We start from the raw sequence: 8,930 nt of genomic DNA, 5'->3' as shown, positions 1-8,930 counted from the left end.
GAAAAAGAAGAGCAAACCAAACTCAAAGCCAGCAGAAGAAAAGAAATAACAAAGCTCAGAGCAGGACTATATGAATTGGAACACCACCCCCCAAAAAAAACCAAACAAAAAAATACACTAACAAACAAAGAATCAACAAAACAAAAGTTGGTTCTTTGAAAAGATAAACAAAATTAATAGACTTCTTGCTAGATTAACCCAGAATAGAAGAGAAAGGGCCCAAATAAGCTGAACCAGAAAGGAAAAGGAGATATTACAAGTGATAACGCAGAACTACAAATATCATTTATGAACACTATGAAAATTTCTATGCACATAAACTAGAAAATGTAGAGGAAATGGACAAATTCCTAGGAACATGCAACCTTCTATGCCTAAATCAGGAAGAAATAGAACTTGTGAACAGACCCATTACGAGCAGTGAGATTGAAGCAGTAATAAAAAAATCTCCTGGCAAAAAAAGCTCCTGACCAGATGGATTTACAGCTGAATTTTATCAGATCACAAAGAAGAGCTGGTACCTATTGCACAGAAATTTTTCTATAATATTAAGAAGAAGAAATCCTCCCCAACTCATTCTATGAAGCCAGTATCACCTTGATACAAAGCCAGAGAAAGACACATTAAAAAAAGAAAACCACAGACCAATATCTCTTATAAATATTGATTCAAAAATACTAGCAAACTGAGTTCAGCAGTACATTAAAAAAAAAAAAAATCCAACATGACCAAGTGGTCTACATCCCAGGGATGCAAGTATGGTTGAACATATGTAAATCAATAAATGTAATTCACTCCTAAACAGCAGAGAAAACAAAGATCACACGATCATCTCAATAGATGCAGAAAAAGCTTTTGACAAAATCCAGCACCCTTCATGATAAAAACTCTCAACAAATTCTGCATAGAAGGAACATACCTCAAAATTATAAAAGCCATATATATGAGAAACCCACAGACAACGCCATACTGAAGGGGGAAAAGTTGAAAACATTCCTGCTAAGAACTGGAACAAAATGATAGTCCCCATTGTCACCACTTCTATTCAACATAGTACTGGAAATCCTATCCAGAGCAACCAGACAAGAAAAAGAAATAAAGAGCATCCAAATTGGGAAAGAGGAGGTCAAACTGTTGCTTTTTACTTTGTATCTAGAAAATCCCAAACATTCCACCAAAAGACTCAAAAGACTCCTAGAATTGATAAATAAATTCAGCACAGTCTCAAGTTACAAAATCAATGTACACAAATTAGTATCATTTCTAAATACAAATGACAGTCAAGTTGAGATAAAATCAAAGACTGAATACCATTCACAGTAGCTACAAACAAAATAAAATACTTAGGAATATATTCACCAAGGAGGTGAAAGATCTACAAGGAGAACTATGAAACGCTGACGAAAGAAATTGCAAAGGATACAAACAAATAGAAAAATATCTCATGTCCATGGATTGGTAGAATGAACATTGTTAAAATGTCCATACTGCTCAGATTCAATGTAATCCCCATCAAAATACCAATGTCACATTTCAAAGATTTAGGAAAAATAATTTTACACTTCATTTAGAATCAAAAAGAATGCAAATAGCCAAAGCAATCTTAGCAAAAGGAACAAATCCAGAGGCATCACATTACTAGACTTGAAATTATACTACTAGTACTAAGCTATAGTAACCAAAATGGCATGGTATTGGTACAAAATATGGACATGGACCAATGGAACAGAACAGAGAATCCAGATATAAAACTATGTACCTACAACTAGCTGATCTTTGACAAGGCAGACAACAACATTCAGTAGGGAAAGGAAGTCCCATTCAGTAAATGGCATTGGAAAAACTGGATAGCCACATGTAGAAGAATGAAACAGGACCCCAATCTCCCACCATTAAAAAAAATTGATTCAAAATGGATAAAAGACTTAAATATAAGGCATGAAAGCATAAAAATTCTAGAAGAAAATGTAGGAAAAACTCTTCTACACATCAGTCCAGTCAAAGAATTTTTGACTAAGACACTAAATGCAATGACGGCAACAAAAATAAATAAACAGGACTTGATTAAATTAAAAAGCTTCTGCACAGGAAAGGAAATAATCAACAGAGTAAATAAACAATCTACAGAATTGGAGAAAATATTCACAAACTATACATTTGATAAAGGGCTAATATCCAGAATCTACAAAGAACTCAGATAAATCAGCAAGAAAAAAAACAAACATCCCCATAAAAAAGTGAGCAAAAGACATGAACAGGTTTTTCTAAAAAATATAGACAAACGGTCAATAAACATGGAAAAAATGCACAAAATTACAAATCATCAGGGAAATGCAAATTAAAACCACAATGAGATATTACCTTACTCCAGTCATAATGGCTACTAAAAACTCAAAAAACAATAGATGCTGGTGTGGATGCAGAGAGAAAGAAACACTTACACACTGTTGGTGGGACTGCAAATCAGTACAACCTCTATGGAAAACAGCATGAAGATTCTTCAAAGAAATAAATATAGACTTACCATTTAACCCACCAAACCCACTACTGGGTATCTACCCATAGGAAAAGAAATTATTTTATCAAAAAGACACCAGTGCTCAAATAAATGTTTCTTGCAGCACAATTCACAATCACAGATATGTGGAAATAGCATATTTGATGTATTTGGCAATACCTCAAAATTATACACTATGTTACAATTTACAAAACACTTTCACATCCATTAACTCTTTGTTTTGATACACACTCTGAGATGGAAGATTCATAATTATTACCTACAAGGGAATATAGTCTCCAGAAAGTTCATGCTTTGCTCTGGGTCACAAAGCAAGTAAAGCCACAGAACTCACACACAATCCCAGGTCTCCTGAGTCCCAGGACCAATTTTCACCCTTTTAGAAGTCTCTCCCCACTGTGGTGGTTGGGTATATGGTCTGTAAGCCCCATCACAGACTGAAGCCAGAGAAACACTTCAGGAAACCAATGACTTAATCTGAGAACACTGGTGAAAGAAATTTCATCTAAAGAACTGGTAAAATAAAAAGAGCCTTTGGAGACAAAAGCCATGGTTAGATATGTCATTTCTTTATTCAGTTATTCATATGCAATACTTATGGAAGACTTATTATGCTCTACATCTTGAGAGTAAATGATGAGCAAGAGAGATAAAGCCTAGAATTTATCTTCTAATGAGAAAAGAAAGAAAATAAATATTAATAAAAATAATATCAGCAAACATGTATACAGGGTTTTCTTTTTGTTGTTAAACTTTTCAAATAAAATAGCTTTTAAGTCCATATAACACCTCAGTGAAGTATGTAACTATATATATAAGATGCATTTTTCAGATGAAGAAACTGAGGCATAGAATAACATGCCCAAGGTTTCAAGGTTAGTGACAAAATAAGGTGGTCATATGTAACACACTATGATTTCCAGGCTGCTTCAGCTGGGTGGTCAGGGAGGCCTCTCTATAGAGGCGATGCATGAGTAGAGACACAGAGAGATGAGGCAAACGTGGCCATCCAGACACACGGAGCCAAAGCATTCTTGACCTGAATCAGTGAGTGCAAGGGCTCTAAAGACAGTAAGATCAGTGTGGCCCAGAGCATGCTTAAGGACAGTGGCAAAAGAAGTCAGAGTGGTAGTCAGGGGTAGAAACTCCAGGGACTATAGGCATTCTAAGGTGTTTGCCTTTTATTAAAAATGCAATAAGAAGCTATCAGAGAGCTGGAGATAAGGTGGTGAAGTAATTAAAAAAGACCTGTCTATTTGCTTTGCAGAAAATACACTGCAGAGGGACAAGACTGGAACCTGGAAGATAAGGTAGAGGTGTTTTAAAAACCCACTTAAATTACAACATGGCTAGGACAAAGGTGGTAGTAGTAGAAGTAATGAGAAAAGGCTGAATCTGGGCTATATCTAGACTGTTATTTAAATCAACAGGACTTGATGATGGTTGTAACCAGGAGGACAACTAAACCATGTCATGAAACTTAGGAGAAGGGAAAAAAAAATCCAAGATCCACAGCAATAGTCCACACTGCCTAGGACAAGAGAAACAACCTGGGGCGGAGAATGGAGGAAGGAAAAGGCCCTGAGTTTTGACTTGTGCATGTCATAAAGGTTGAAAGAGTATTTTTAGTAGATGAAGATGGAGCCTTGATTGCACTAGATTAAAGTCGGTGGTGGTTGTTGGTAGAAAATACGTATTCAGAATCTTGGCTGTGAAAGAGAATGGGAATGATACTTTCAACTGTTTAATTGTTGATTGCACAGATTTTTAGATGTATCAGACCTCATGTTTTCTCTTTCACCTTTTTTGTGCTCATTAAAATCTATAGCAAAGTAAAGTTGACATCAAGGTGGGGATTAAGATTGTTAGTTAAATGGGAGTTGGGAATACCCATGTGGACTGCACTTCTTGCCTGTCACCTCTGGCACTGAGACCACAGAGAGCTGAGAATTGGCTCCGATCCCAAGTTTCAGGGAAAGGACCAGTGCGTGTGAGTCATGTGCTTACCTTAGATGCAGTCGCGATTACAGTGAGAGAATCTGGCTGTGGGAATATAAATAAGTCCCTTATCAGTGGGTAGGGCCTCTTTATACATGGGTTGGGCTACAGAACAGAAAGCTGAATTGGAGAACACACGCAGGAGCTACACTGAAAATTCATCTCCCTGCCATGCACATGGTGGCTCCTGGACTTATTGCCGGTATCATATAAGGTAGAAATCATGATTAAGGGGGTTCAGGTTAATGGATACAAATCTTAGTTGACTTTTCAGAGGTAACAATTTTCTCTCCTTGATATGAGACTGGAAAACCTAGCAATAAAGTGTTAAATGCAACATTGTTTCTGCCTTTTTCTTTGTGTTTGCAAAGAATATCCAACAGTCCATAGCCTCCCATAGTATTCCTTAGGTTGGAGCCCAATCTCCACTAGTTTGTAGGCTTAACATGTATTTGTTTCCTGGCCCTTTGTCATTTTGTGGCACTTAGTAAAAGAGTTCAACATTTATTACTAATGAAATTGATACCTCATCATTTCTTATTAGGACCAATTCAGGCTGTTAAAAAAAAGCTCAAAACCAAGACTAACAGAAATAGTTTCTGGATCTATGCCTACACTATGTAAAATTTAGGTCCTAAAATACATGTAAGAAGCTAGCCTTGGAAATTAAATAACAGGAGAAATAACTGAATTACTTTGAAAGTCCTTGGTATTGAGAAAATGCAAATTTAGCATAAATAAAAGGGAGTGTGCCTTTCTACAAATACTAATCAACCCTATTGTATTGTTTTGTCAGTATGTGCAGCACTTGGTTTCAGGCTTGACATAACTTTCGCAGGAAACAACTCTCATGGGCCATGCCCTTTTATAACTTAGCTATACATCAGTTTACAACACTGGGAAAAGGATTTCCTTGATGTACATTCCACCAAAGAAAGAGTTTAGGGGTCAAGCTTTAAGGTCATTCATTAACTTCAGCATCAGGATCTTGTACCATTGGAAAGTAGTCTTAGTGTCCAATAACAGGGGTGTGTGTGTGTGTGTGTGTATGTACATGTGTGCTTCTCTGTGTGGACACATGTACATCAAGAAGCTCAGAGTCTCATTAAAATTGATAGCTGCGTGTGCCTCTGCTTTTCAATACATACTCTAGAATCTAGAAAATTATGTTTTTATGATTATTTATTTTAATTACAAAATAATATACTTTTTAAAGCAAATTTTCAAAGTGGTGCCAAGTAAAAATAAGTTTAAATGTTACACTTTTTCCTCTACAACTAAAAGCAGCATTATGAACGTTCTGATTTATAGTTCTGCAATCTTTTATGAGTGTGGGTATATTTGCATGCATATGTATTTATAGAAACAAAGTCATTCTATGTAAACCATTGTGCATCTTGTTTTTATCACTTAACAATGGCACTTTTACATGTGGTTAAATATTATTTTATAGCATTTTAATGGCATTATTGCATGTGTAAGTCGTTTCCAGTTTTCCATGCCTGTGTACAGGTTTTGATGAATACCCTTGTAACAAAATCTTTGTGCCTCTCCCTGGTTATTCCCTTAGAGTAAATGCCCAAAAGTGAAATTACTGGACCAAAGTTAAGAACATATAAAATTTGCTTTTGCTACAACTCTCATCAATTCTTTTTTGAATTCCAGATGATAAAATAAAATATATAATGTAAATAAATAATATATATTAATAAAATAAAACATTACAACATATAATGTATTAATAAAATAATATATAAATAAAATAATATATTATTATATAATAAAATGAATATAATTTTATTTAAATTATAATATATTAATAAAATAATATATTAATATATTATTAAGATAATATATTAAAATGATATATATAAAATAAAATACAATAATATATATTAATAGCTATAGGAGACTTTGGCATGTGATTCAATCAAGAGTTATTGATTGAATAACCTGGTAGTTATTTGGGAGAAATAAAAATTTTAAATGATTTGTTCAAATCACTTACAGTTGCTCATAAATTACATCTGGGGTGGTTGCATTTTCTTCTTGATACGATTAAAGCAGCTGTGCTTTTGGACTTTTGGTTTCTGGTAAGTGTTCTTCAATGCACTCTTAGCCTTTTGTCAGGAACACTCCTGGGCACAGAAAGCGGGCACACGCATAGCTTCCCGCATCTTCCACGGAAGGCGGGAGGCGGCAGTGCGGGAGCCTGGCAGCCGAAGCACTTCCTTTCAGTGGGACATGGGGGCTCCTGGGCGCTGGTATAGTTGCAGAAGATGCCAAAGCATAGTCACCGTTTTCTGTGGCTTGCTGTCATTATCAGGTGCGAGCAGAGAAGACTCGGAGTGCGTTGCAGGGCTGCTGCTTCTGTCGAGGCTGTAGTTGAGGAGTGGGGAAGAGCCAACACAGTGGTCTCTGCAGGTCAGAAGAAACCCCGCAGAAACTAGAGCTGGAAGGACTGAAAATGAGAAATATGAACAAAGGTTTATCTATAAAGATATTAATTGAAATGTTATTTTTAAGGACGCCCACTCAGCATCGCATAACAGTTCAGTGAATTGGGAATAAATTGCTAGTTAGAAAATAATTTGGTGCTGTCTTTTTGAAAATCTGTTTCCCAAAATGTAGCAAGAACCTTTAGCTGGTAATTACACTTTGGGGAATCCATTCTGAAGAAACATTCTGAAACTCATGTAAAGCATGTAAAGGCCCCGACCTTTTTTTCCTTAGGATTTTTATAGACAAAAACCACACGCAGGTGGCTGGGGTCACAGGGTGGGGGGAAAGTTTCATGGGCTTTGACCTTGCACAAACATGTACCAGATTAGCTAATGTCAGGTACTTCTAATCTTGGTCAGTAATTTCCAAGGACTAACGGCTGGGGAGTTACAGAGTGGCCCCCGCGGGGGAGGGAGTAGGGTTGAGCGAGCAGATTTTACAGAAGCAGAAGGGTGGGTTAGATTTTTCTCTACAATATATCTAAATAATGAGCCCGTAACATGAGAATAATGTTTATGAGACTATTTTAATGCCGTTAGGGAATGCTCACCACTTAATGAGAAAACCCCAATATAAAGCTGCTAGTGGAGTCCTGCGGGAGGCAGACAATCCGGAGCAGGACGATGCCTGTGGCGAGGAAGGAGAAGAAACAGATGGGAATCAATCACACCTGCGGGCGGCGCAGGCCCGCGGCGCCTCAGACACGCGCGTCTCGAAGGCCGGCGCGGCGCCTCAGACACGCGCGTCTCGAAGGCCGGCGGCGCCTCAGACACGCGCGTCTCGAAGGCCGGCGGCGCCTCAGACACGCGCGTCTCGAAGGCCGGCGCGGCGCCTCAGACACGCGCGTCTCGAAGGCCGGCGGCGCCTCAGACACGCGCGTCTCGAAGGCCGGCGCGGCGCCTCAGACTCGCGCGTCTCGAAGGCCGGCGCGGCGCCTCAGACACGCGCGTCTCGAAGGCCGGCGGCGCCTCAGACACGCGCGTCTCGAAGGCCGGCGCGGCGCCTCAGACTCGCGCGTCTCGAAGGCCGGCGGCGCCTCAGACACGCGCGTCTCGAAGGCCGGCGGCGCCTCAGACACGCGCGTCTCGAAGGCCGGCGGCGCCTCAGACACAGCGCGTCTCGAAGGCCGCGGCGCCTCAGACACGCGCGTCTCGAAGGCCGGCGGCGCCTCAGACACGCGCGTCTCGAAGGCTGCAGCTGAAGCCGGGCGCCAGCTCACGCCTCGCGGCTGAGCGGCGCAGTCTTACCCCGGGGAGATATGACTGAAATACCGCCAGGCTGCTGCCCAGACTGTTCAGGGCGATCCTGTTTTTGAGAAAGCTGGAGGAAGAGGAGAGAGAGAGAAAGAGAGAGAGAGGCGGAGACAGAGAGAAGGGAAATAAATAACAATAACATTAATGGGAGGGGGAGGGGGAGGGGGAGGGTGTATTCTCACCTAATGGGTGTGGTGCGCACCATCTGGGGGATGGACACACTTGGAGCTCTCACTTGGGTGGGGCAAGGGTAATACATGTAGCCTAAATCTTTGTATTCCAGAATATTCTGAAATTAAAAAAAAGGTTAATAGTGATTATCTCTGGATTATAGGACTATGAGTTTTGCAAAAAGATATTTATGTATTATACAAATTTCTACAATAAGCATATACTATCTAACAATAAAAAATTGACAAAAAAGGAACTTACATGAAAATTAGAGTGAAAAGGAATAAAGGATTTCTTCCCTCCTATCTGAAATTGAACAAACATTTTTAAGAGTTTCGTTCCTGTGCTGCAGAGATTCCCAGTGACCTTTGCTACTGTAAGAAGAGCAATGCCAAATCTTCAGTGGTTAGCAGAGAAATTTGAGTTTTCAGTAAATGTTTCTCTGTCAACTCTTGAGAACTTCTCAACACTATTTTCGGAATGAGCTC

The sequence above is a fragment of the Microcebus murinus genome, chromosome 26 (genome assembly GCF_040939455.1).
Source record: "Microcebus murinus isolate Inina chromosome 26, M.murinus_Inina_mat1.0, whole genome shotgun sequence".
Taxonomy (NCBI): domain Eukaryota; kingdom Metazoa; phylum Chordata; class Mammalia; order Primates; family Cheirogaleidae; genus Microcebus; species Microcebus murinus.
Note: the sequence above shows the minus strand (reverse complement) of the source record.